Consider the following 27,831-nt stretch of genomic DNA (forward strand, 5'->3'; position numbering starts at 1 on the left):
ACTCGGACAAGCGGGTACAGGCTTTCGGCTGCTAACGGGAAATGATGTGCGATGGGATTTCACCCTGACATCAGTGGAAATAATGGTGAGGCGAGCGCTTAGGGGCACTTCACGTAAGAATGATTTAATAGCAGCTGCTCAGAACAGGATCCTTTTCTTTTATTGCCATAGCGCTTGGCGCGGTGCTTTGTGCGAGTGTCTACGCCGTAAAGGTTGGTTTAATTGTATTAAGTGATGACTAAATACCTGGATGCGGGGCGGAGGTGCAGCCAAATTTTCTGAATCTTTTGCCTGCATGATGCCCACAGGGAAGGGGCTCTGGGCTCCAGATCTATGGTGGATCTGACCTTTTTCTTGCTTTATGCAGATCTTGCTGCGGCACGGGTACGGCACGGGTAATATTTTTGTTATGTTCCTCGACAACATGTTACTGGCGAGCATGCATGCCATCCCCCCACCCGAGGAAATGAGCATGGTTTATTCTCCAGCTTCCCAAGAAGTGAAAATACCATTCATCCTTCCACCAAATATTGAGCCCTTCTACCAATGGTAATACTTGGCCCCTGCCTCAGTGATCTTATGGGGAGAGAAAACATGAACAAACTCCTGTGCAACATAACAAAAGACACGTGCCAGAAGACGGGGTAGGGGAAGACCGGAAGCTTCGGAAAGGAGGCAAGACCCAAGAAGGATTTTTGAAGACGAACAAGGGTTCATCAAACAGGTGGGGGGGGGGGAGGGAGTTTGTGAAAAATGTCATCGTTTCCTTTTCTTAACTCCCATAATTTAATTTCTAAACCTCAAAAGAGAGAGCGAGTGAGCGAGAGGGATTCTCAGCCTTCCCTACAATGGAAGGAAATCACACGTGCATGTCATTGTCAGGAAATTCTATAGCTCAACATTTTTCTGAATGGGCTGATTGGTCCTCATTCAGAGGAGGATGTGGGTAATCATGGGAACTCCTTGCAACAAACTGGGAATGGCAACAATTTACAGCTCACACCTCTGCCTGTCCACGGTTTGGAGTCTAGAACAGAGTGGGGGACAGAGGGAAAGGAGAGCCGGATGGGTTGGCCAGACAGTCTAGGACGACACACAGCTCGGCTATTTCTTAGCTGTGTGGCCCTGGGAGAGGGTCCACAGATGTTCCCTCTGGTTCCTTCCAGAACTCACTCCGAACAATCCTCAGTCACGGGCTGCAGTCGGGTGTACTGGATGCAAGACACCTTTTCGAGAAACTTTCTTACAGACTCAAGACTTCCGAGGAAAAACGGTAATGTCAATGTTTTCACACCTCTGCCTTCCTCCCGTCCCCATCCTCTCTCGTTCTGGATGTCACCCGAAGCTGTGCTCTTCCGATTCTCCCCTCTCTAACCACTGCTGACCGCTCCTTCCAGCGAGGCAGAGCCTGGCTGTTTGCTGAGGGTCTAGCCTTCCATCCAAAAGTCATCAAAGCAGGTAGAGACTTCCAATTGTAAAAGAAGTAAGGCCTGGGGATGTAGTGTGCAGCACGGTGGCTGTAGTTAATAACCCGCTCTATACAAATCAAGGAGTCGTGTTGCACACCTGAAACTAATATAGTTGTATGTCAACTACACCTCAATTAAAGAAAAAGCCATCCAGGTCGTCCATTCGTTTCTCCTACAGCATCTCTGAGAATGACTCCTAGGCTTGTCTCTCACAGGCCACCTCTTTCCAGAATCCCAGCTCAGCACTGACAGTTCTCTGCCTCATTTACTGTAAATGCCTCAATTCAGAGCGTGCATCTCATGGGTTTCATCAGCTCCCCTCCCAAACCTGTCTGCCCTACAAGCCTCTGGTGCCTCCTCATGGTGCTTCCATTCTCCCGATCGCTGAAAGTCAGAAACTCGCCACGCATTCCACTTCTCCCTCCCTGGCGGGGAGCGGAATAAATGGCCTCCAGACACAGCCACATCCTAAGCCCCAGAAGCTGTGACTACTTTAGGTTACAAGGCAAAGGGTAAGGCAGGCTGCAGATGGAACTGACGTGGCTCCAGCTGGCCTGAAAATGAGGAGATGAGCGCACTATCCACGTGGACTTGATGCAATCACAAGGGCCCCCCCTTAAATGTGGAAATGAGAGGTAAAGGAGTATAGGGCCAGGCCATGAGATGCAGAAAAGACTCGATGACCGATGACCATTGCTGGCTTTGAAGATGGAAGGGCCACGAGTCAGGGAACGTGAGCTGTTTCTAGACGCTGCAGAAGGCAAACAGATTCCTCTTCCCTAGAGCCTCCCGAAGGAACGCAGCCCCTAAGACACCCTGACCTCCAGTGTGGTTCAAGCCATCATGTTGGTGGTGATTTCTTCCTGCATCAATAGGAAGCCCCACACTCTCCTTCCTCCAAACCCAAATCGTTGGCGAAGACATGCGAGTGTGTGTCAATCCCTGGTTCTGTGACTGGCTTCCTTCTCTCTGCTCCCGCTGCCTCTGGGTTGACCCGGGTCTGCCTGTGTCCCCAGCCTGTTACCGCCTGCCTCCCTGCCACACAACCAACCAACCAACCAACCACCTCCTAATCTGATTTCTTACCTCCAGTCATTCTGCCCCTCAGTTTCATCTTCGCCACGTGCTTCTGGCACCACAGCTTTTTCCTGTCATTTCTCTTAAAGGCCTAAACAATGAGCGGCTCCCTGCTGGCCACGAGTCCTGAGGGATGCCTTAGCTCCGGGGTCAAAACCTTGCCTGAGCTTCTCCCGAACCACTTCTTCAACCAGATTCCCACACATTCGCCTCCCGTCCCAGGGACCCAGGAGATGGGGCCTTTTAGGGCTTTTAACAACTGCCTCTGCTTATGTCCCTAGCACAAGTCCTTTTTTTCCTTTGTGAGATGCTTTTGTGTGTTTCGTGTTTATTTTCTTGGTTTTGTTTTCTGGTTTTTTGAAGCTGACTGCAGAACCTCCTAGAGGCCCAAAGAACCCCGGCCGCTGTTGTATTTGGAGTTTTCATATTAAACAAAGAAGAATTGTTTTAGAAGATGGCTATAAATAGTGCGACATGTCCTAGAAGTTTACGATGAACAAAGTAAAGCTTCTGGCTGAAAACCACAAAGCAGTGTGACTATCCTATTTACAAAATAACCAAAGTATTCATTCCAAAATATGATTTCCTGATACACAGCAGTGATCAGTAATGGGACCCCGGTTTAAACGATTCATGCCATTGTTTCAGTAGAGCTGGGTCAGCTCTGGGACCGATGCAGGCGTGCACGCGCAAGTGCACATACAAATCTCACACGGAGATAACACTCAGAGTCTAAATTTGAGGCCAATCGTGAATGGGTGGCCTGAGCCAAATGACCACCTAGTCCTCAAAATCCCCCACGATCAATCTGGATGTCAGAGGCTCGTGCCTCTTGGGGTTAAGGAAAATTAATCAACACAGAGATGGACAGCTGGTGGTGAGGGTGCAGAGATGAGGGACGTTGGCACCCAGGTGATGGCTACGGTGATCTGGCGGAAACAGCTGCCTGGGCAGATGGCCCCTGGCTGCGCGCCCCCCCAACCCCCCGGGGCTCCAGGTATCATCATCCTGAGGTGGCACTCATCCCGGGAGGAGGACTCTCCTGGAGAGAGAGGGGCTCTCTTTTGTCCAAGGTGCAGGGTCCTGGTGACCCAGTGGAAGAGGACGGACACCTGTCTTAGCTGAGATACAAGGTGTGGGCCTGAGAACGGAGATGGGGAGCACAGGATGGATGCCCTTACGGATTACTGTTACAAGCCAGCAAGATGGAAGTGACGAGGGTTCGCGTCGGTTGGCTTCATCTTTTCTGCCCCTCCTCCTCTGAAGTAAGAGGCCAAACCACCATCCTGGCAAGTCAGTGCAAAGAAAACATTTAACCCCCGGCCTGCGCTGTCACAAGCCTTGCCGTCATCCTGCTCGCTAGCTCATGTTAGAATCTCACAACTTTATTCCTGGTAGTCCCCCCCCCCCACCGACTTTGGCTATGACACAAAGATAATCTACACCTTGAAGGAACACCTAGGACCCCCGTGAAGACGACATGCATTGCAAGGTTTGACCTGTGGCCAAAGTCCGTGGGCGAGCTTTCCAGGTCAAAATTGCAAGAATATGGAAATTTCAGGGGCGCCTGGGTGGCTCAGCTGTTGAGTCTCTGCCTTTGGCTCAGGGCGTGATCCCGGGATCCTGGGATCGAGTCCCGCATCGGGCTCCCCGTGGGAGCCTGCTTCTCCCTCTGCCTGTGTCTCTGCCTCTCTCTCTCTCTCTCTCTCTCTGTGTGTGTGTGTGTGTGTGTGTGTTTCTTGTGAATAAATAAATACAATCTTAAAAAAAAGAAAGAGCATGGACATTTCAGCCATATGTGCAGCTGACCAAGGACTAGGAGTCTCCAGACCGAGTGCACTCTGGGAGTTCAATCCCCCACTAGAATAAGGAGATACCTGGTTGTCAGCATGCCATCCAGGAGTTTCTGAATCCCAAATTTCTCTTCATGGAGTTTTGACATTTTAATCATAAGGTAAACCCATCTCAGTGCCTCCCTGCAGCTCTTCTATGTCATGTCTGCAAACTCCACGAACAAAGATCATTTTTCTAATTTGGAGTATATGAAAAAGAGCATGCATTCCAGCCCCCGATAATTTTCCTTTCAGTCCCTCACTTTGTATGGCTCTGAAAGCCATCACTATGAGGGCAATTCATGAATCACCAGACCAAGGAATAAACGGATACCAACACTGGGTGGCCGGTGGTCAACTGTTACTACCAGGTGACTCTCAGCCACTGCCCGGATGATTCCCGAGGCACTTACTCTGTTTTTTTTTTTTTTTCCTACATACCCTCTGGAGTAATGGAAACTAAGTTTGATGTTAAATTTACCAAAACATAACCGAGACGACGAACACACCACCAAAACCGTACAGATGTCACACCAAATCACATAAAAACGGTTTGGCCGGGGTGCAGGGGAGGGCCTCAAAAGGGCTGTGTATAACAAACAGCATCCCAAATTCTACGAATAAATTTTCTTTTAAAAGTCCTAAATTTCCGAACCACAACCCAGTCAGTTTTCGATCCCCTCTTCACACGAGTAACAAAGATTTAGCTGGCTTATTGCCATTTGGATTTTTGCTCTGGGATTATCCCTGTTAGAGAACCACAGGTGGAATTGTTTTTTAAGGACCGAAGAATGATGTTTTTATCTTAGATCAGAAGAAACACGGACTTTCAGAGGACTCAAGACTTTGGAACTGTGAAACTTTGGAAATTAGCCTCAGTTTGGTGAGGCAGAAACAAGAGAAACTGGGTGCTCTACTCAAGATGAATTCACCACAAATTAAATGACACAATGCAAGCACTCAATGTCTGCATATTTGGCTGTGGTTTAGCATTTAGCTTTGAGTTCTAAAAACCACAAAATAAACACCCTACCCAAATGCTGCTCTACCGATTAGCACCCTCGCTGATTTGAGACACAGGCGCGTCAGTAAGTGCACAATAAAATGGGGCCATGGGGGGATGCAGGGGGGAGAGGGAAATCCATTTGAATTTAGTGGCATTTTGAAAGACTGGAAACTGATACCATAACAGAGGCTACTTCCTACTCCAAATTATGGCAGAGAGCAGTCAAAATGCAAAGTGGCTCTTAAAGCAACAGTGCAAATAACACACTAGCAGGAACAGGTGGGGAAAAAAGAGTGATCTGGAACATTCTATAAGGTAATGCCTCTGAAATATCTCTGGTGAACCTCCGACTGTCAGCACACTCAAATTCCTTCCCTTGATCAGTGACGGACGACTAAGAATTTCTGCTAACCAAATCGTAAGCGGCCAGAGGGAACTGGCTGGAGGGAAGAAAAGAAAAAAAAAAAAAAACCGTGACGAGCAGATAAGCACCAAGGCACTCGGCTCAAGTTTTAAAGTAACTAATTAATACAATAGATGGTTTTTTATAACTTGCCACTTCACCTTTATTCTGAGGAGTGCTCCTGTTAAAATGTTTTACCTGATACCAAAAGTGAGAAACAGGGAAGACTTTTAATTTCACCAAACCCCCACCTGGTGGAATTCATGCAAATTGAATTAAACTGTTCGCAAAACCTTTTCTATACTTGCACATCTGTCCATAATGTGCTCGGTTTTTAGTAATTGGATCTCTAGGATAGTCTCTAAAATAATCACATACTCTCTTGACCATGTAACCTGATTAATAATGAATGAACATTCCTGAAAAGAATCACTTGGAAGCACAGCAGATGTCTTTGGGGATACGAAGGCTTTAATGATAAAAATTAAGGAGAAATGGGAGCTAGGTCACACTGTCTGGTTATTTTAATTGAAACCCAGTCTTCCAAATTTACTTAACAGAATGCTTAAATACACCTTCTGGAGTTCATTTATACAAGCAGACAAGAAAAAAAAAAAAAGACGCCAATGACAATGCAAAAAAGCAATCCTGATTTCTCAAGGACCAATGCCCAGATCCCACCCGGTCTTAATAGTAAAGAAACCCCCTCGACAGTCTCCCAAATGCGAGATCTCCTACTGCAAGCTGATCAATAGATTAAAAACAGGAAACAGCACATTTGTCCTTACTAGTTCTTTTAGCCTCTCTCCAGATTCTTACAAATAGATCACCTCGAGTACCCACCAATGGACTGCACCCTAGTTCTTGTTGAAGAAACATCGCCGTAGGCAGAGGATGGGGACCCACGAAATGACCGACGGGCCACCGAGACCAGATGGTGGGTGGCAGGCAGTGCTGGAGCGGTCCTGTGTGTCTGTGAGAGCGTCAACAGTGAAACACAACAGGAAAATCGACGCGACAATTCCAGGAAGGCCAGCTCCACCTCATCCACCCCGCCAGGGCTGCTGAGTTGAAGAATCAAAACTCCCTCTTGCTTTCCAACTGCCTTTTCCACAGACCCGACAGGGCTTCCCTATGCCCTCGCCCACTCAACGTTCAACTCAAGCCAAATGACAAGGCAGCTCGGGGCAGATTAACACCCATTGCCTCGTCCCAAAAAAATGATGACTTGGCACCAGGATCTGTACCCTCGTTGCTTATGGGGACCAGCGGCAGGTCAGTGTCCTGCAGCTGAGCGCTGGATGCCAGCTTTCCATGCTGCCAACAGGAGCGTCCTGCCCAGCTCCCGGGGTCAGCGACAGGCGCTCGCCCCCCTTGCATTTCAGTCCTTTTGGCGGCCTCCTAAGCACATGATCCCATTATGCTCTGGACGCTGGGCTGGTTTGTTTGTTTTTTGTTTTGTTTTGTTTTTAATAATATACTTATTATTTTGTGTCTGTCTTCTGAATTAAAATATAATACCTGGAAGAAGTTTTTTTAAAACATTACATCAAGAAGAACGATCTCTTGTACAGACACAATAAAGTGGTTATTTTTTTTCTTCCCAAAATAGAGGTCTAAATTGCAGTTGATCATCCTGATAAACAATTGAAAATACACGTGGATGAAATACATACATTTGCACATACTCACAGAAGCAAAACATATATGCACGCACATATATGCCTATGTTACACATGCATATAACATCAAATATACCTATATTTATATATACATATAATGCCTACAACCTACACACGGAGCAAATCTGTGGTGGGTGTCCCAGATTTCAGTCTCCAGAATGGCAAAGAAAGAGTGAATTGAGAATGGGAAGTAATCTTTTAAAAATGGACTGTCTAAAGGAAGAAGAGGAAGTAGTCTTCCCAAAAGAAAAAAAAAAAAAGGCCTATCCTGCAGTTCTTTCAAGGATGTTGCTTATCACCATGCAAGACAAGAAACTGCAACCGAAGTAAATCATCAGGAAAGTGTAAAAAAAAAAACAAAAAACACGAAGCCAGAACAAAAAACAATGCTGATTGCAAACCTGCACTATTCATGTGCAAACCCAGACATCTGGCCTCCACCAAAGGTGTGTAAGAACTTGTCCGCTGAACGGTGAGCAGGAGGCAAGGACCACCTACCTCCTCCTGTTGCCTGCCTTGAATGTCGTGACATTCATCACTTTCATGCCATTGCAACACCTCACGGTAAAACCAAAGCGTGTCTCACATGTTTGGACATAAAAATGCAAACATCTACTCTCTTGGCTTATGTCTGTACAAATCGTAATCTCATTTGTCTGTTAACAATAAACAAAGGGATTACTCAATTGCACATACAGATGACTTCCCGAAGAAGTCCTCACTCTCCGAAGAAAAGACACGCATACATCAAATAGAATTTGAAAGGACTTTTCATCATGAGCTCTGATAGCATCGCTTTCGTTAAAACAACGTTAAAATGGGCAAATTTCTACGAGACACGGCTAACTTGTCCATATTTTGGCCCCGTGGTGGAAAAACGAAGCCTGACCCTCTAGAGTTGAAACACCAGGAAACAAACACGTATTCCACCCCTCAAAAACAAAAGAGAAAGACAAACAACAACAACCCTTATAATCTCCTCTAGACCCTAGTCTGGCAACCTCTGCAGGAGATTTCCCACCGTCGGAGGGTCTCAGACATTCCATGTCCTATATAGCTTGTTATTTATTTTTGTATTTCTTAGAGAGAGAGTAGAGCGAGCAGGAGCATGAGTAGGGGGAGAGGGGCAGAGAGAGGGAGAAGCAGGCTCCCCACAAGCAGGACGCCTGATGCCACATGGGGCTCCGTCCCAGTTCCCCAGGATCATGACCTGAGCCGAAGGCAGATGCTTCGCCGACGGAGCCCCCTTGGGTGCCCCCTTTTGCAGTTTATGCGAAGAAAGAAAACATCGAGCGCTAAAGGCACATGGAACCTGTTTTACACTGAAGCCAAAATGACTGATGTTTCCGTGGTTAAGCCAGGCCGAGTGGCAGGCAAGGATGTGGTGGCGAAGGCAGGGACAGCCCGCGAAAGAGAAGGACGAGAGCGGGGACCTGGCCCACCGGACCCCAACAGCCCTCCGCATCGCCCTCTGGGGGTGGGAGAAACGAAGCGGCCGCTGGTCCCCCTGAAGCCACCTGCAGATGAACAGCGCCTCAACGCCGCCTTCCCGAATGCTCTTCCCAGTGTTGCTGGGTGGACGGGCATTTCTACACCCATTCAGAGATCTAGTCTATGTCGATGGAAGATCCCATAGATGCCTACGATGGAATCGAATTTTGGAGTCGCATATAAACATGCATGTGTGTTGGGGATCCCTGGGTGGCTCAGCGGTTTAGCGCCCGCCTTCGGCCCAGGGTGTGATCCTGGGGACCCGGGATCGAGTCCCACGTCGGGCTCCCTGCATGGGGCCTGCTTCTCCCTCTGCCTGTGTCTCTGCCTCTCTCTCTCTGTGTGTCTCTCGTGAATAAATAAAAAACATATTTTAAAAAAACATGCATGTGTGTACCCGTACGCACCCGCACACACCCATATACAAAAGCACCTTTGCAAAACTACCTGGGACACTTGGCTATTCACTCTTCACCAGCCCCTCAGTTACAACATCCCTCCCGCATTCGAGAACCATTCTTTCCCCTGCACAAAAATGGAAACTTGTACATAATGTAGATATTAAACCCCCCTGCCAGATGCCTCCTCGTGTCTGAAAAGGGTTGCCCCGAAAATAGCAAAATGACATAAGAGGCCCAGTCTCTGAAGGATGGACCAGTTGGGCTGGGTTGCTGCGGCAGCTAGATTCCACCTGGAAGATGCTCGTCAGTCGGGAAAACTTTCTCTTACTTCATTCCTACGATACCCCTCTAGAAGGCAGAGAAAGTGCACACTCTCCCCTTCCCACTTGCTATCCACCAGGAGAAAAATGCTTCAATAAATAGTTGGGGATGGTGGCCAGTACGGCATCCCACCATTGCTCTCCAAACACCCAGAAGCTGACGTTCAATGGCACGCACCACCACTCCGGTCTCCTGACTCATCGAGGTAATGACAATGTCACATAGTAACTGACTCCTATTGTATGGACAGATTGGGAAATTCAAATATGATAGTTCCTTTCCTCAAAGGAAATGGCTTTCTCTCTCAACTTCAAAGTCAGCCACACACAAAAACCTCATGGTCACAATGCCCTGAAGCTACTTTGCGATCTAAAAAAAAAAAAAGAAAGAAAGAAAGAAAAGTAACCTTTATTCACAACTCCTGGTTAACTATTATGAAGAACAGGCTTTAAACGTTTCCCGTGATCACTGAAGCCCTACAATCAGGGGATGGAGTCTTTTTTTTTTTTTTTAAGGCAACAGAAAGAGGAGTGACTCTTTTGTTCTGAATTGTTATTGTAAAGCACCACATGAGAGAAGGGGAACGATGGGAACATGGCAATGAAAAGGACAACAGTGCTGACAAACGAAAACAGGATATTAAGAAAAGCGTCGGAACTGTGCGTCCTCACAGAACAAAGGCAGGAGGCTTCTTGGGAGAAATTTGAGCAAAGATACTTGGAAAAGATGTAAACGCTAATGGATGAATGAACTTTCCAGGCAGCAAGAAATCTTCAAGTCTGGGGCAGTAAAATTGGGTTATCATTAAAATGCATGCACGCACGCACCCGCGCTCAAAGTATCATAAAATTAACACTCCTTTCAAATCACATTAAATCACTCACTTTTCAACCCAACATCCACTTCTTAACATTTCTAGATCCATTTTTGAGCCATCTAAAATAAGATATAGTTTTTTTTTTCTTACACCACTGAGCTCACTTAGTGGACACCCATAAGGAAACGGAATTTTTTACAAAAAGAAAAATCATATCTCTCCGTTCAGTGCATATTCCTCCACTTTAAATATAACCTGTAAAGAGAGCTTTCAAGAACCCCCAGGGAACCCACGGAATGGGTTCTTCTTTGAGAAACAATCACCACGACTAAGTAGCTCAAGTGAATGTAACTAGATCGGTTGGGTCAAGTCACGCTCTTATCACTTTCTACTTTTTTTTCTGATGAAAATTCTGCTAAAGCTGCTTAGTAGGGCAATGCATTTAGGAAGATCATCAGACTTCGTCCGGTTTATTGGACCCACTACACAACAAGAGGTATGCTGATCATTATTTCAGTCTCTAAGCTACTGGGTTCAGAAAAACAAGCAATAGATCCGGTCTCGCCATGCCCCAAAATGGCCGCCCATTTCCTCTTCTCTCTGTTCTGCTGCTTCTCTACTTCCTTCATCCTTCCCCATCCTGTCTTGCTATTGTAAGAGGAAGGGAAAACTAATAGGCTTTCCTCTTTTAGACAATACACTTCAGCTGGCTTTCTCTTTGATGTGTTGGCAGAAAAGATGGGGTTAAGTCCTGAGCTCAGTGGGCCCAACTACCCTTGGTCTAGTTTTGGGGTGGTGTCCATCAGTGTGGTGTCGTGCAAAGAAATGTGTACCTTGAACCTGAGTTCAAACCCTGGCTCTGCCATTTCCTACTAAAGGCGGATAGCAGCCAGCTACTCGACATATCTTCGACTCACAGATCCTCTTCCTATCTTATACAGTTTCCTTATCTGCAAAATGCGACAATGAGCGCAGTCTCAAAGGGTCTTTGGAGGATTAAGTGAGGCAAAGGTTTAAAAGTGCTAGTGAAATTGTAGCTCCCACACCCTTCCTCCCCTCTTGTCCTGAATCACCTCTTCCCACTCTTCTTTGAGTACCTTAATGATCTGTATGTTTTGTTGTTCAAAACACTTTTGGAAATGGAAAGGATAGGAATCCATTTATTTGTTCAATAATGTGCACGGGCTGTCTTCTGTCATGGAACAGTATATGACTAAGAAACCAGCATTCCTAGTATTAAGATCAATTCCGTTTAAGTACTTGTCTTCAGGTAGGCAATCTTCTGTATTTCCCAGCCATCAACATGCCGCGCTTCATTACCACTGGGTCTCCCACCATGTCCTCGAGTCCTCAGTCCTCTGCTCCTCACTGAAGAGCTCCCTGTCCCAGACGAATCCTCTGCCAGAATTTTTGATTTTGCAGGAAATTGGAGACCCTGGCATGGTGGTACAAGTGAGACTATCAAGAACGGCCAAGGGTTTCAAATGTTTCGTACTTACAAGCTAATCAGTTAGCCTACCAGTTTCATGGATTTTGGCAGAAGACACGAGACCCATGAGTCAGAGAAAAAAGGATGTTGTTAGTCAGGACACAGCAGGCATCGTGAGTTTCATGTTCATGTCAGTTCCCCTGGTCCCCCAAGTCCACGGGGCACCTGGGAGTGCCCCAGGTGCAGGCTGCATTCACAAGGAGTTTGCATCACAGCTGAGATGTGTGTTTGCATCACATACAAGCTTAGGAAACCCGAATCTTTTATTATGGACTGCAAGCAAACTTGCCTGACATTTGCCCTATAGAGACACGTTATCTTTATTATAATGGGCAGCAAACAAACCTGCTTTCTACCCGGAGGGAGATAATCTATCTCGATCTTCCAAGCTGTTTGCTGTACAAATAAATATCCTTTTAGAGATAGCCTGGAACAAAAGCCACCAGCACCTCAGCTCACAAGAGTTACAGAAACACGAGTGGTCCCTGGAGAATTATTTCCCAACAGACACAGCTCCTGTTCCCTCCAGGAGACCTGGCACAAGAAATCAGATCACCACTGGGTTTTCCAGCAGGTAGGGTGGAGGCAGTTAACTTGACACTAAATAACCCTTGAGCCATCTATGGAAGACCAGAGGCAAAAGGAGCCCACAAGAAAGCACTCCACGCTCCTCATCCCCATCACCCTCTAAGATCAGGGGATGTACCAGGAAAACTGGCAGAGAGCAGATTTTGCCCAAGTAAACAGAGTCCTTAATAACTTCCTTATTAGTTCCAAATCAGCCTGTATCCAGTCTTCACTCTTAATCAAAACTCATTTTAAGACTTTGGAAGAATAAGCTAGTTTTGTTACTTCTATATTAGAAGTCCTATATGTACATTAAGTTGACTTTCTTTTTTTAGATTTTTATTTATTTTAAAGATTTTATCTGAGAGAGAAAGAGCACAAGCAGGGGTAGAGGGAGAAGCAGACTCCCCACTGAGTGGGGAGCCCAACACAGGCCTCAATCTCAGGACCCCGAAATCATGACCTGAGCTGAAGGCAGATGCTTAACTGACTGAGCCACCCAGGTGCCCCAAGTTGACTTTCTTTAAGTTTTTTTAGAGCTACTTTTGGAGTAAAAGCAGAGAGAAAGTCAGTTCTCTGAATATTCTTTCATTCAACAGGTATTTTTTTGAGGTCTTGCTGTGAACAAGACATTGCTCTGGGTAGTGGGGAATGCACTTTTGCTCCTGGAGGCTTACATTTTCAGGAGGGAAAAAAATAGGAAAAGGGTGAGAAAACACCATCATTTCAAAGAACCATACATAAAATGAAAGAAACAGAAAGAATGTCTTGATAGAAGATGGAGGGGTGGGTGATGTCTACTTTAGCTACAAAGACATTCTACTCATATCTGTGTAGGCTTCCTTGATATTTTGGCTTTTCCCCCTCCCCATAAACAAGCAAACAATATCTAAATTTCAGTATAAACCTTTCCAGCCGCTGGGTACAGGGTTTTGATTTAATCCTCAAGTCGTTGAGTGTTCAGTGGCAGATTTCCTTAAGGGATGATTTCTTTTTCAAGGACATTAAAATCCAACTTTTACCATTTCTCCCATGAAAAGACAAAGTGATACATTATTGGAAAACAGTGACCTCTTTATTTTAGCGATAAAATCTAGGAGAAAGGCCACGATCACATGGTGGACCAAAAAAACAGGAACTATGGTAAGTACTTAGAATTCCCTGAATGTCTGGGTGGTTGACGGCAGGATGTTAACCCAAAGTTGAAAGTAACTATGGACATGCAGTTAAGTGTACAGGGAAGGGTGTGAAGGAAATTAATAGACATTTCAAGAGTCATTGGTTTTGCTTTTGCCTGTCTAGAAGAACCTTCAGGAAGGAAGGGAAAGGGGTGGGGAAACGGCATGGGGGTTAATGCACAGGTAGAGCTAGGGCTTCATGCCTGGAGGATCAAAGGCAAGTAGAAACTAGGAGAGCCCATTGCCTGAGAGCTGTATTGGTGTCTCACTGACAATAATCATGAAAGGGATCTCAAAAGAAATAAATTCACTGGCTAGGTAAAATTGCAACAGCAGCTGGATCATGGTTTTTAGAGCCCATCTCTTCAAGGGCTTAGAAGGGAGACGAGCACGGCAGGAATCAGCAGGAATCATGAAAGAGTGACGGGCCGGCAAGTGGCTATCACAGCTCAGCAGAGGCCAAGGGACAGGCTTGGGAAGTCTTGGTGGCGGGTGCCAGCCACCCCACAGTGAAACCAATAAGCAGGTTTAGGAGAGGATGGAGCAGCAGGCACAGTGGGGGTTGCGGCACAAGTAATTCTCCCAGAGTGAGTTAACCCCAGCCCAAAGACTTTGGGCCTAAAAACCAAGATGGAAAATGTTTCATTGGAGGCTTGATAATTCTGCAAAAAAAAAAAAAAATACTTGAAATCATATGAAAACAAATCTCACAAAGGCTGTGAGGCTTCTGGCGTCTTTTTAAAAAATACTCTCAAGGCAGGCTAACCTCTGAGAGACTTTTCTTGCATTACCCAAAGATGTTTCCTGTTGTAACTCTGAGAGGAATTACAAATGTAATTTATAAAACCGGAAATCAAAACATTCCCTTGGAATTAATATCAAAAGGTACGATCTCAGGGACCTGACGCTAAGGATTTTGTTGTCGTTTTGCTCTGTTTCTTATTTGTTTGCTGTTTAGGACTGTTTGAGTCTCAAAGGAACAAAGTTTCATTTTCACCCAGTAAGCATGCACTTCGTCTTGTAATTTTATCCTCTCGTTGTATCAAATGCTATCAAAAGCTGGCTTTTTGAATATAAGCGAAGGTACTCAGTCCTTGAGATATAATCCAGAGCTTAAAAATTCACTTACGAAAAAATACCTACCTTTAAGAACGGTGACTTTTCAAGGTGGTGAAGCTACCTCAAAGTGGAGATACATTTATTTTGGTAGTGAATCTGGAGGTTAATTGGAAAAAGCATCACAATTATGTGAGAAAGCGTTGCATTTTTTTGGAAAAAAAATACTTCTTAATGTCTGTTCTCTCATCTTTATGGTGAAGACTGCTGGGTCATCCCTTGTTGCGGAGCCCCTTTAGCTTGTCCTTACTTAAATTAACAGACACTTGATCCAGGGCACTGCTCCAAACAGTTCCACCAGTTGTCTGAGTCTATTCTTTCTATGACAAACTCCTCCAAGTGACTCTCTCTTGTAAACGGATGCAAATATGCCATTCCCCAACTCCATTCATTCTCTCCGTCAGGGTGGGAAATGCCCTGCTCCTGGGACGCTGGGTAGAGGGGGCAGGACGATGGCAGGGTGACTTCCCAGAAGGGAGCTTTGTTGTGCCCGAGCCACTGCCAGGCAACCTCCCTGCACATCAACTGCCAAAACATCACGGTCCAAATAGGGGCTCTCTGATCCCCCCCCCCCCGTCCCGCCCCCACCTATCAGCATCCAGAAAGCAATTCTTTGCATGGGTGCTTCTTCATCATGATCCTGACTGGCAGCTCCGAGGATTAAACGCAGGTCCTTTATGCACATTAGCCCCCTGGAGTGTTGAACTCCAAAACCTCTATTTTCTCCCGAGTCTACCCCGTATCTCACAAAACCCCAGTTAGCCACTGTGGTACACAGCCTTTCTTCCATTCTGGGTTATCAAAAGAAAACAAAACAAAACACCAGACCCTACAACAAAATGATGGACATGGTAATGACGGAGAGTTTGTAGGGTAGTGGGCAGATTCCAGGTTCTTTCATCGCGGAGACTGGGAACCCATTTACTTCTTTATCATTAAAACTTCACATTCTCATCAGCAGAATCTTGCTTACAATGGCACAAATGATCAATCGGCTGAATGAAAACTGTGTGCTCTGCGTGCATATATATATCTCCATTAAAAAATGGCCCTCAAAACTGCTGAATGAAAACCAACACCAGTGCCTTCTTAATCAAGCAAAATTTCCTGCTTAGCGGCTGCATTAAAAAAAAAAAAAAAAAAAACAGACCATCTGGCCTCTCTGCTACTTGAGGGTTTTTGCTCCTCACTTCCTGGTTATCTTTAGCAACGTATTATAATTTCACTTATAAATTATTTTTACCACGGTGCATTTCCTTCTGTGAACTACTTTAAGAAGCAGAGTAGAAAGCATTGTTCTATTTCTAGGAAAATACTTCTCAGTTCTAAATGGCAGGTTGGAAAGGGGAAAAGACTACTTGAAAGAGGAAGATGGAAGTCAAATCACAGTGAGAGCATTAACTACTCATATTTCTTTAAACATAAACACGTCTGCCACCAAGCTCTCTCTGTCCCTTTCTCTCTCTCTGTAGAGATGTAATAATTTACATCCAAAAACAGAGCCACTTCTGCCCTGCTCATTCAAAGTGTTCCTTGTGCTAAGCACTCTCCAAAAAATAAGTCGGAAAATGGAATTCATTCCTGCAGAGGAAAGAAGACTATAATAAAAGTACAATCAAACTTCAATTAGTTGAAATTCTCTGAAAATGGGAGAGTTCTGGTTAATTTAATTTTCTGGTTAACTGAACCTCAAATAGAAAAGCTTTTTTTTTTTTTCCTAAATCCTCGTTGAGAACGTTCCTAAAATGCTTGAGCCCCCTTTACTTGCATAACTCCAAACCACATAACTGGATTGAATCAAAAGTTCTTAGGTAATTCCAAATTTTATTATTTCTTGAGATCATCACTTTAAGGACCTCACGATCTCTCAGGAAAGTATAGCGTAGAAAACTGGGTAACAGAGAGGTCTGATTCTTTTGGCCAAATTCAGGCAAGTTGGAGTTTTGGTCTGGTTGTGTGCTAAAAGAAACTGACAAAAGTCCCTTCAAAGCCTGTCTGGTAAGTATCAATAATAAATCATTTTAATACAGTGCCTCCCATCACTTTTATTAACACCAATTAAAGACCGTGTCAATTCCTTTGATGTACACATTTAAACTCACTAAAAAAGCACTAGGGCTTAGGTTTCATGGTAGAACACGGCGGCAACTCCAAAGTGGCCCCAAATGTCCACCTTGCACAATGTGGCCACAGTAAGATCACCTCTCACTTGGGCTCCATGTGCCAAGTTCCCACAGGACTTTATACCATGCCACCTCGAGCTAGCAAACAAAATACCATGCTGAATCAAAGTAGTGCCCAACAGTAAGAGCCCTCTAGTCTTATACCAGTCTTCCTGCCCTTTGCTGAAGACTATTCTAGAAGGAATTCCTGCACTGGGGAGGAGATTGGAAAAATGTCAATTAACATCATTTCCCACTCTAAATACCATGCCATGTACGTGCAAAGATAAGACTGGTGCTTTCGCTCCCTAGGTAGAATCTAAGTAGAATGTCTCTGTCTCTGTCTCTCTCGTACACACACACACACACACACACACACACACACACACACACACACACTTTTTGGTGGGCGGGAGCAGCAAGGGGTGTTACAACATACTCATCCTCAAAGCAGCACTAGGAAAAATCTAATGTGTATTGAGATCTTATGATTTGCCAGGAACTCAGTTGGCTACTGGGCACACAATAGGATTTTCATAAAGATCCCCATAAAGGACCGAATGACAGTGAAGGGATCAGTCATAGCTCACTTATGGACCTATAAAAGATCTCCTTATAAGTAGATTAATGATACCAAATTTAGTGGCAGTGGCAGTGTTCCTGAACAATGACTATTTTGAAAATGGTGCGGTTGTCACATAGTAAAAATAAGACTTTATGGTAAAGCATAAATAGACTTGTTTATGTGTTGCTCTTATCAACTAGTATATCTTGGGCACAAATGTGGGGAGCATATCCTGAGGATATGCTCTCAAAATCTACAACTCAGTGGAGACATTGCCTATGATCAGTGGGTTTTTCTCCTTGCTCATTTTGTCCTTCTATCTGTACTGTCCGCTCTTCTCAGTACCTTTGACAGGTCTTGCCCTATAGAAGGATGATGACACCCAAAGTGTAAATACTTTGATTTTTCCTAGGGACCTCTTCGGGGAACACAATAGACCTGAAGCCTTGGGGAGTTCTGCAGAGACTTTCTAAAGTGAGACACTCAGAAGCAGGGTAAGGGACCCGAGGGTGATTTGCCTCCAACATCTGTCACCGCAGTGATTTCCAGCTGGAGGGGGTGGATATGACACCCTTGGTCAAAGGTCTGGGCAAGTAGCCCCATCCCATCTAGAACCGCCCAAACACCCTCCTGGGTCATGTGTAGAAGCAGCATCAGAAGGTATTGCAGATCATTACCTGCTGGTTCTGTGAAGCTGCCCTCCCATTAAATACTGAAATAGCTTCCTCAGAAGAGGGCAAACAGGTCCCATGGTGCGTGACTCAGTTAGCTACCATGCCCTGAGCATGGCATGTGCACCATATTGATTCTTCACTGCAGGAAACAAAGCACCCCTATCAGAGGAAGTATTAACAGAAATTAAGACTTACTTGGGGGATCTGGGGGACCTGGGAGGCAAGAGTAATGCTTGCATTTATGTCCCAGCACCCACATGTTTGACATGTGAGGCAACTTACAAAAGGCTTCCTTTGAGTTTCCTTTTTTTGACCATTCCTTCATATAACCATACCTGACATTTTTTTTTCAGCATCTACAATTTGTCAGGCACTTTATATAAATGATCTCTAATCCCTCCTCAAACTCGAAAGACTGGGTCATATTTTGCCCCTTCTTCTTTTTTTTTCCATCTTGCCCCTTCTGCAGCTAAGGAACTGAGGCTCACACTTAGAACCTCTAGCCTGGGGCCACGCAGCCGGCACACAGCAGAGTCCAGTTTAGACGGTGGCTTTTTCGGACTCACAATTATCGCTTTTCTCGGCAACATGTTGCTGCTACGTCACAAGGAACTGGAAAGTTCTGATGAATGTAAAGAAAAATATGGCCATTGTAGGTTCTTTCAAGTGTCTCAACTACTTGTAAACTTTAATTAAAAAACAAACAAACAAACAAATGGGGGCACCTGAGTGGCACCAGTGGTTAAGCATCTGACTTGGGCTGGGGTCATGGGATCGAAGCCCGCATTGAGCTCCTCACTGAGTGTGGAGCCTGCTTAAGATTCTCTCTCTTTCCCTCTCCCTCTGCCCCTCCCTCCATTTGTGCTTCCTCTCTCTCTCTCAAATAAAGAAAATTTTAAAATCAAACAAGCAGATAAAAAACCAACCAAATGAACAGCTAAGCATTGGCCATGTGTCTTTACCAGGAGCCATTCAGGAATTTCACAAGCTAAGTGCTCCCCAGTCTCCCTTAGAAAGACAAAAAGGATGGACATCTGGATCATATTGGTAAGTGGGTGCTTTAAACATGAGAGAAAATTAGGAGAAAAACCTAAGACTGGATTACTTCCATGAGTTCACTCAACCAGTATCTCACCAAGTCTTTCTTTCTTTCTCTTTCTTTTTCTTTCTTTCTTTTCTTTCTTTCTTTCTTTCTTTCTTTCTTTCTTTCTTTCTCTTTCCATCTATCTTTTTTCTTTTTTTTAATATAACAAGCTCATCAGCCATCCTTTTTCCTCAGTGAGCAATGGCTTGTGACCTCCCAGGTAGCAAGTTCACAGGATAAACATATCAGTTATAATTAATGTTTACTAGGATAAGTGTAAATATTTAAAAACACACAACAGTTCCAGGCACATGTGATTTCCATTTTATTTTATGAAACACTAAAAATCCACTTGTCCACCCCATTAATTATAAGCTGCTCTCAGCCCTGACCTGTATATAATTCCCTCTGACGTAAATTGGAACAAGGTGCTTGAAATGGAAGCAGCCTACACCCCAACTGGGCTACAAAATGTCAAGTTCCCAAACCTCTCAAAAGTGTAACCTGACATTTTTCTAAGATTAGAGGCAGTTTGTGAATTTAAAAAGAGGGCTTAAAGACTCACCACAGTTAAACCTACAGTAACTCCTGAAATATCCAAAGTAAACAGGACTAAAGGGGCTCTGGGGACACCAAAACCTTGCTAAAAGAGAAGAAACACTCTTTAGTAGGCGGTATTTCTTTGCAGAAAATAATGTACATGTGCTTGAGCAGAATTAAGAATGCAACAGTAAACTTTCAGGAATGGAGCCCTCCAGAGATCTAAAGGAATCATGAATGGACCATGCAAAATGTTTCTCCTTTCGCTCCACATGAATGATTGCGTTTACACTGCCTATTAATCTTAAATGTTGAAGGCAAAGAGAGAGAGAGAGAGAGATGATTGGTTAACTTTTCGAACAGTATTTTTCTTGACGCAATTGTAATATGTGTTCATGTATAACGTTTCCCCAAAGCAAAATGCCTGGAGAACAACCTGACCACTGAGAAGCAGCATTCGGCAGACTGATCTTTCTAGTCATTTTTCTATCATCTTAGCCACAAAAATGGGATAGTACTTCACATTTTGTTTTGCAAGTTGTTATTTTAAATATAATATACTGGGTGATTTTTCATGTTCAAAGGTTCTTGTGATTTCTCAGGATTAATCTTAAGTACCTTTGAGTACAACCAAAGTATTCCTGCCAGTTGCCAAATCAAATAGACCATGCAAGCTGAAGATTTAATAAATATTAAAATGTGAACAATTTCTATTTTTCCCATCACAGCATGCATTGTCAATGAGGACAATATTGCCCCCAACGGCGAGAAAATTAGTTCTTGGCAAAAAAAAAAAATCTTACTCTTTTTATGTACAAAACACAGATATACATAAATATGCAGTATAGTTATAGCAGTAAAATTTTGTGGCGGGGGAGGGCAACTAGGAAACAGTATTTGTAAAAGCTCCTTGAGGGATCAACGATAAAAATAGTTTGCGAAACACAAACTACAGCATTGAACTTGTAAACGATTAGCCTTTACATCACTGTGCCTTAAAGGATGAATTTTTCCATTATAAATGTCTCATCCTTCAATGAATTCCAGCCCCTTTCTTTTTTTAATGATTTTATTTATTTATTCATGAGACACACACAGAGAGAGGCAGAGACATAGGCAGAAGGAGAAGCAGGCTCCCCATAGGGAGCCCAATATGGGACTCAATCCCAGGACCCTGGGATCACACCCTGAGCCAAAGGCAGACACTCAACCACTGAGCCACTCAGGTGCCTCCCCCCCCCCAGCCCGTTTCTAAGTTGGGAGAAACTGAGTTTCCAAGAAGCAGATCTACAGTGAATTTTTTGTGATGTGCTCATGGTCGGCACCTGTTCTATAGGCCGTGTTCTTACTTAGAGACTCACTGGGGTCTGGGTTAGGAGGCACATGTTCAGCGAGAAGATGCTCTGAAGACAGGTGAAGAGATCATCTCTGAAAGGGCTTGGACTGAGTCTGCAGGTCAACCTGAAGCAGCTCTTGCTCTGTGCTGCCCTCTGGTGCTGTCTGGGCTTCCAGGACGCTCCTTCCCAATGACCTGAAGTTGCTCCAAAATGATGGGACCATTTGCCTTCTGGGGTTTCTTGGCACCAACGTGCAGGAGGTGGTCACAGAGAGAAAAGAAGGCCCAAAGACATAGATTTTCTTGCAGGAAGAAGCAAGTGTCAGGAGGAAGGAAAAGCCATGGAGTTACTCATGTGCCCTTTCACCCTGGGAGAGAGTGGACCAGCTGCCCACACAGCTGTTGTCATTCTAGGCAACACAACTTCCAAAGGAGCAAGGCAGCAGCCGGAAATCTTCACTTTCTGTGCTAGGCGGAATTTCCCAAATGGTAGCCTGAAGATGTCGGCCCTAACCCCCAGAACCTATGATGTGAGCTATCACGCCCTCAATTGCATTGTTACATAGCACGGCTGACGTCAGGGGAGGGAGATGATCCAGAGGGGCCTGACCTGAGCACATGGGTCCTTAAAAAAGGTTTTCCCACCTGATGGTGGAAGAGGAACTTACACACATCAGTGTGTGTGTGTGTGTGTGTGTGTGTGTGTGTGTGTGTGCAAAAGACTCAATGTGCTGTTGTACTTTGAGGATAGAGAGGGCCACGTGAGAAGGAATGCAGGTGGCCCCCCAGGAAGACAGAGTGGACTTGGCTGACAGCGATCAAGGAAATGGGGACTTCAGTCCCCAAATCACAGGAAAATGAATCTGTCAACAGGTGTGAGCTTGGCAGCGGATTCTTCCCCAGGGCCTCCAGATCAGAGCTGAGCCTAGCCAACACCTTGACTTCAGCTTCAATGAGACCCTGAGCAGAGAAGAGAGCGGGCCACCCAGACCTGTGACCTGCAGAACCACCAGCTAATGAACACATACGGTTTTAACTTGTAAGTTTGTGGTGACTGGCTACGCAACAATAGTCATGAATACACTTTCCTCCTTTCACTACTCAACCATCGTATCACTTATACCAGCGCAAGACATCCCGGCCATGTTGGTCTCCCAGGTCACAGACCCTGCGTCGGTGACAATCAGCTCAAATAAAGTTTCCAATCCTGGGCCTCTCACTGGGCTCTCGACTCTTTGAGAATCTACAAGCAATCCTACCAGTCAAGCCATAGCTCTTGACCCCTGTTCCAATAGATGGTCCCTCAGGAGGATTTTCATGGCCTTCCCCTTAAATGATGTTCTCAGTGCCCTCCGCCACCTGGTTTACTTGGTGCTTCATGGCTTCTCCAGCCCGGGCATCCAGCTGATGGATCTCACTTGGACTGTGTTCTACCTGCTAAGAACTCTGAACGGTGGGTGCATCAGCCTCTCGCGGTCCCCAGTGCCTTCATTTTGCTACTTGGGCTGATCACAGGATCACAGAGGGAAATTAAGTGGATGTCTGGATACGCTTCCATGCCTTAATTTTCCTAACTCTTCTGTAGGGGAGATAGAAGCAGGGATTGCTAAGGTGCAAAGCAAAGGAAGATGATTAGGCACCGCGTGGGGCTGAACATGAAGCTTTCCCAGTATCTTATCACCTCTGGTACCTGCTGCACATTGTACATCTCTCTACGCCTCCTTTTCACTCATTTAGAAAAGAGTAGTAGTAAGAGTATTTACCTCCTAGAGCTGCAAGTAGAACCAGAGCTGGTAAAAGCCCATATCACAGAAACTGGAGTACGCAAACACTTTAAATGTCGCAGTGAGAAGAATTTAGATAACAGTTTGCATAAAATACTTTCAACTTTTCTGGAGGGAGCTTTGTAAATAATCTCTTTATCTCTTCTATCACCACAAGAAAAAAAAAGCCACAGTTAACTTTCCTGATGGCAGACGTTAGCCTTGACCAATTGAGTATTGTGGGACATGGAGACAATCATTGGACATGGATGCCGCCTTCGATACTCTGGCCAAGAAGGAAAGAGTTTTAGGATTAGGAAGAAAGTTCTGCAGTTGCCACACTCGTAAGGAGATTTCTATTGGTATTGCTGTAAAGTTAACTAAACCCCAAGCCCCCTGAGGACAGAGCCCACGTATAATTCACCATGGAGAGCCACAGGGTCTACGGAAAGCTGTGGCCTCAGTGGGCACTTGACATAGTCATGCACCAAAAGATCAGTTCCAGAGTGAAATTTATGCTGAAAATTGTGGTGAGCTCGACATTTGATTCCCCCCCACTGAATTCTCTTATTTATGATCCCAGTGAATATAGGTTCCATTTCTCTTCAAATTAATGGATCTAAACACCTCCATTACAGAACTGAAGGGGATGTTTGGAGGTCGAGGGCAGTAGGTCAGACGTCCGCCAAGTCTCTATGTTCTTCAACTTCTGGCTTCTGCTCAAATCAGGAAATAGCTCCCCAAAATGTGGTGTAAAATGGCCAACATATTTCCAACTGTTCTCTTCCTTTTGCATTTCCGGCTCATTACCTGGGAAGTATTTCCAGCGCCCTAGCGGCCACATCCCGTGCCAGTCATCTAACACCAAATACTCCCTCCTGGATTGGAACGTTGGGGACAGTTATTTCCAGGTCTAAGAGACACCCTTGCTGAACAGCTTTTCTTTCTGTAAATTAGTTGTCATTAAAATAACAATGGATGCACTCATCAGTCAAATTAAAGATCATCTCTCTGAAAGTGTGTCAAATGCAGATAAAGTATAAAGAAGCATTGTTGATAGGTTTTTTTTTTAAATGTGAACTTAATGAATAACTTTGCTCTTAAAATACAGCAGCCAGGGGCAATGAAGAATTCCCAGGGCTTTAAATCCACAGCCTTGGCAGACTTCTTAATGGCCTCTGTTCAAGATATTCCCTGACTTAAAAAATAAAAATCTCAAAACCACACAAAGTACCATTATTATACTCTAAATACTCTTAAGAAAAGATCCTATTAGCTGATTTTTCAAAATTCGCTAAAAAGTGGACTGGTGCAATTTAGTCTCTCAATAGCTTGGCCTTTAAATCTAATGTAGCATTATTTATTGCTTGGGTAAGGAATTTAACTTGCTTTACAACAAATTGCGGATTGGCCGAGTACCTTTCTAAGCCATTAGCCCAGAGCCGGGATCTGCAAACCACAGGCCTCCGCCTGTTTTGTGTGGCCCACAAGCTAGAAATGGTTTTTACATTTTTAAGTGGTTGGAGGGGAAAAAAATCAAAAGGGTATCTTGTGATATGTGAAAATTACATGAAATTCAAATGTCAATGTCCAATCATTTCTGCCTATTGCTTATGGCTGAGTTGAGTCATTTTGGGCAAAGCCCAAAATACTATCTGGTTTTTATGAACAAGTTTGCTGACCCCTGGCCTAGACACATGTGGTATGAGAAGGGTACCAACAGCTTAAACTTCACCCCTTGAGTGTGGGAGTGTCCACAGATCCTGGGAGTCTCATGACCTAGCTCTGCACACTGCCCCACTACACTTACACACACACACATTTTCCCCAGCTATTGGGTTGAAGAAAGAAGGAAGTAACCAATAGCAGAGCCCACTTCTATTCTCTAGGGAATATTCTGCTGGTTCCCTTTAGAGAGATGGAGCAGAGAGAGATAGAGAGATAATTAACAAGTGGTTCCTGACCTTTTAACCGTGAAGGACCTCTTCTTCTTCTTTTTCTTTATTTTTTAAGGGTAGGTGCTGTGCTTATCATTTTGAAAATCAGTTTTACTGAAATGTAATTCAGTGGTTTTAGTGTTTTCACAGAGTTGTGGCACCACCACCACCACTATTTAATTCCAGAACATTCTCATCACTGCCACTCCCTACCCCCCAAAAGAAACTCTGTACCCATTAGCAGTCACTCCCCACCCATTCTCTCTTCCTCCTGACTCCTGGCAACCACGAATCTACTTTCTGTTTCTATGAAATGTGTTTATTCTGGACCTTTCATATAAATAGATCACACACTATGTGGCCCTTTATGACTGGCTTCTCTTACTTAGCACAGTGGTTTTTTAAAACCTCTTCACTTTTAACTTCACAAATCTCCAGGTTTAGCGCAGCCCGGGTGGCTCAGCGGTTGAGTGCTGCCTTCGGCCCAGGGCATGATTCTGCAGTCTCGGGATCGAGTCCCATGTCGGGCTCCCTGCATGGAGCCTGCTTCTCCTTCTGCCTGTGTCTCTGCCTCTCTCTCTCTGTCTCTCATGAATAAATAAATAAAATCTTTAAAAAAAGAAGTATCTGATGAAAATAATCATTTAAAAGTAATGAGCACAATTTTCTCTGAGTTTTTTGAAATGATAAAAATAGCCCACAAACCATTCTTCCCGTCCACGGGATGCCTGTGTGTCTCGGCAACACCGTTCAGGACATCACTCTGTGGCCAGATGCTCATTCTGTCATTTACTCAACAAATATTTATGGAGCACCTGGTACCTGCCCAGTACTGTGCTAGGCAGGCGGCAAGACAGGCCTGATTTCCAGATCTAGTTCTTCAAGACCTTACTTTTCACCAGACACTGGCTCGATCTGTCAACCCCTGAACACCTTATTGCCAACACATTGTATGTATTTTCCAGGGTTTCCGTCTTTTCTGTAAAAATGATGTCATTTCTTAAGATGTTCAAAAGAGTTTCAGTTGCTTTCCAGTCTCCAGATATCTGAAGAAAGCTCCTGATTCCTAATTCCCTTCTTTTCCCACTTATCCACCCTCTATTTTCTTCTCTTCCACCTTAGGATTCCATTCGTTGATAATCATGTTGAGTCCCATAGCACACACCAAGATATGACGAATATCCGTGGAGTATCAGACAAGCAAAAGGACGAACTTCAAACCTTGTCCATTAATGATTCTTTTTCTCAGTTCCTAGATGCCCACCATTCTGTTATTGCTCGCTCACTAGCAAAGACTCAGAATTTCCACTCCAGAAGTGGGCTAGGCAAAGTCTGTATAATCCAAGCAGCAAGAGTTTTAAATGGTGGCTTTAAGATCACTGGGTATTAGAAGCCGAATGGTATCTCTTTCCTCCAATCAGGCAAGTCTCTCCCACGGACAGATCATTTAACTGTTGGACATTTGTCATTTGTACTTACTAACATTGCTTGATCCTAAAGGATAGAGTCCAAATCAAACACATCTGGGCATATTTAACCTGGAAAAATGCCCCCAGAAGGCCCTGCTAGCTTTGTCTTTGAAGTGCTGTCAGAGAACAGAGTAACTGCACGTGTTCTGTGCTGTGTAGAGGGGTCCAAACATGGGTAAAAGCAATAGGGAGACAGAGATTTCACGTGAGGACAAAGCGTACCTGCGAACGATGCCCCAGATGGGAAGGGAGCTCAGGAGAATCCCCTCCCCTGCTGTGCTAGCCTTCCTGGGGGCCACCAGAAAAGGTATGCTGGGGACATTATGGGAATTCAAATGGGACAAGGTACGAAGAAATGAACCAAAGACTTTCAACTCCCAGTGACGTAAAGTCTGTGCCATGGGTGATGGGTAAGGAATTCAGCTGGGGGGATCTTTAGTTTAAAGCCACTATGATGGTTCAACCCTAAAAACTGGGGTGTTTTTGAAAGTGATGAAGATCATGTCTCAGCGGTCAATGGTAACATAATTTTTAAAGCATTTATGCAGCAATTTAGCAAACAGAAAGAAAAGCATTTGTTAACACATGTAGGTAAATGTTAGAGATTATTAACAGATTATTTAATATTATAGCTTTTTGTTAAAAAAAAAGTTGTTTGGGCAAAAGGCCAAACGTAGCCTTTTGGAAAGAAAAAGAAAAACTATATATTCATGCTTATAATTTGGATGATAAATACTGACTATATATAGATTCTTTTTAAAAAATATATTTAGATTCTTAACATGGTCATTAGACAAAAGCTCCAGGAGAAAACTTGAAATTTAAAAACACAAAGTCTGGGATCCCTGGGTGGCTCAGTGGTTTAGCGCCTGCCTTTGGCCCAGGGCGCGATCCTGGAGTCCCGGTATGGAGTCCCACATCAGGCTCCCAGCATGGAGCCTGCTTCTCCCTCCTCCTGTGTCTCTGCCTCTCTGCCTCCCTCTCTCTCTCTCTCATAAATAAATAAATAAATCTTTGAAAAAAAAACACAAATCCATACATGTTTTTTGCAAGAAAATCACGAACTATATATAGGGAGGGCTCTACCTCGACATTAATTTCGCAGAACACAGTAATTTAAAATCTAGAAGCACTGTATCACTTTAGGCTGGAACTAATGAGAAATACTCTTCATTTCTTGAAATGACATTACATTTCTTGAAATGACACTGATTCAAAGTTAAAAATCTCAAGCTATTATACAGTTTGAAATAATTTTAGGAGGGAAAAAACATGATTGTCTCTCTTGTAAACACCTTTAAGACTGACAAACTTTTTCTTCTATTGAATATTGCTTTCTTATCATATATTACAGCTTGAGGGGCTCCAATGAGACTTAGTACCAGGTAAAGTGTTTGAAAAATCCCTACAGCTTTAATTATGATGTTCGATTACATGGAGAGGACATTTTAT

General features: G+C 44.3%; 1 protein-coding gene across 8 annotated transcripts in view; it reads right to left on the reverse strand.

Moving 5' to 3' along the window:
* Positions 1–27,831, reverse strand: part of MID1 (midline 1) — a 344,420-nt gene that overhangs the window by 109,273 nt on the left and 207,316 nt on the right. Inside the window, exon 1 of one of the 8 annotated variants that reach the window (XM_055338673.1) lies at positions 6,631–6,747. The exons of the other annotated variants lie outside the window; for them this stretch is intronic. The gene's annotated coding sequence lies outside the window, so the exon portion shown is untranslated. Of the gene's footprint in view, positions 1–6,630; positions 6,748–27,831 lie in introns of those variants that run through there. 8 annotated transcript variants of the gene reach the window in all.

Source organism: Nyctereutes procyonoides, unplaced genomic scaffold (assembly GCF_905146905.1).
Source record: "Nyctereutes procyonoides isolate TBG_1078 unplaced genomic scaffold, NYPRO_anot_genome, whole genome shotgun sequence".
NCBI classification, from domain to species: domain Eukaryota; kingdom Metazoa; phylum Chordata; class Mammalia; order Carnivora; family Canidae; genus Nyctereutes; species Nyctereutes procyonoides.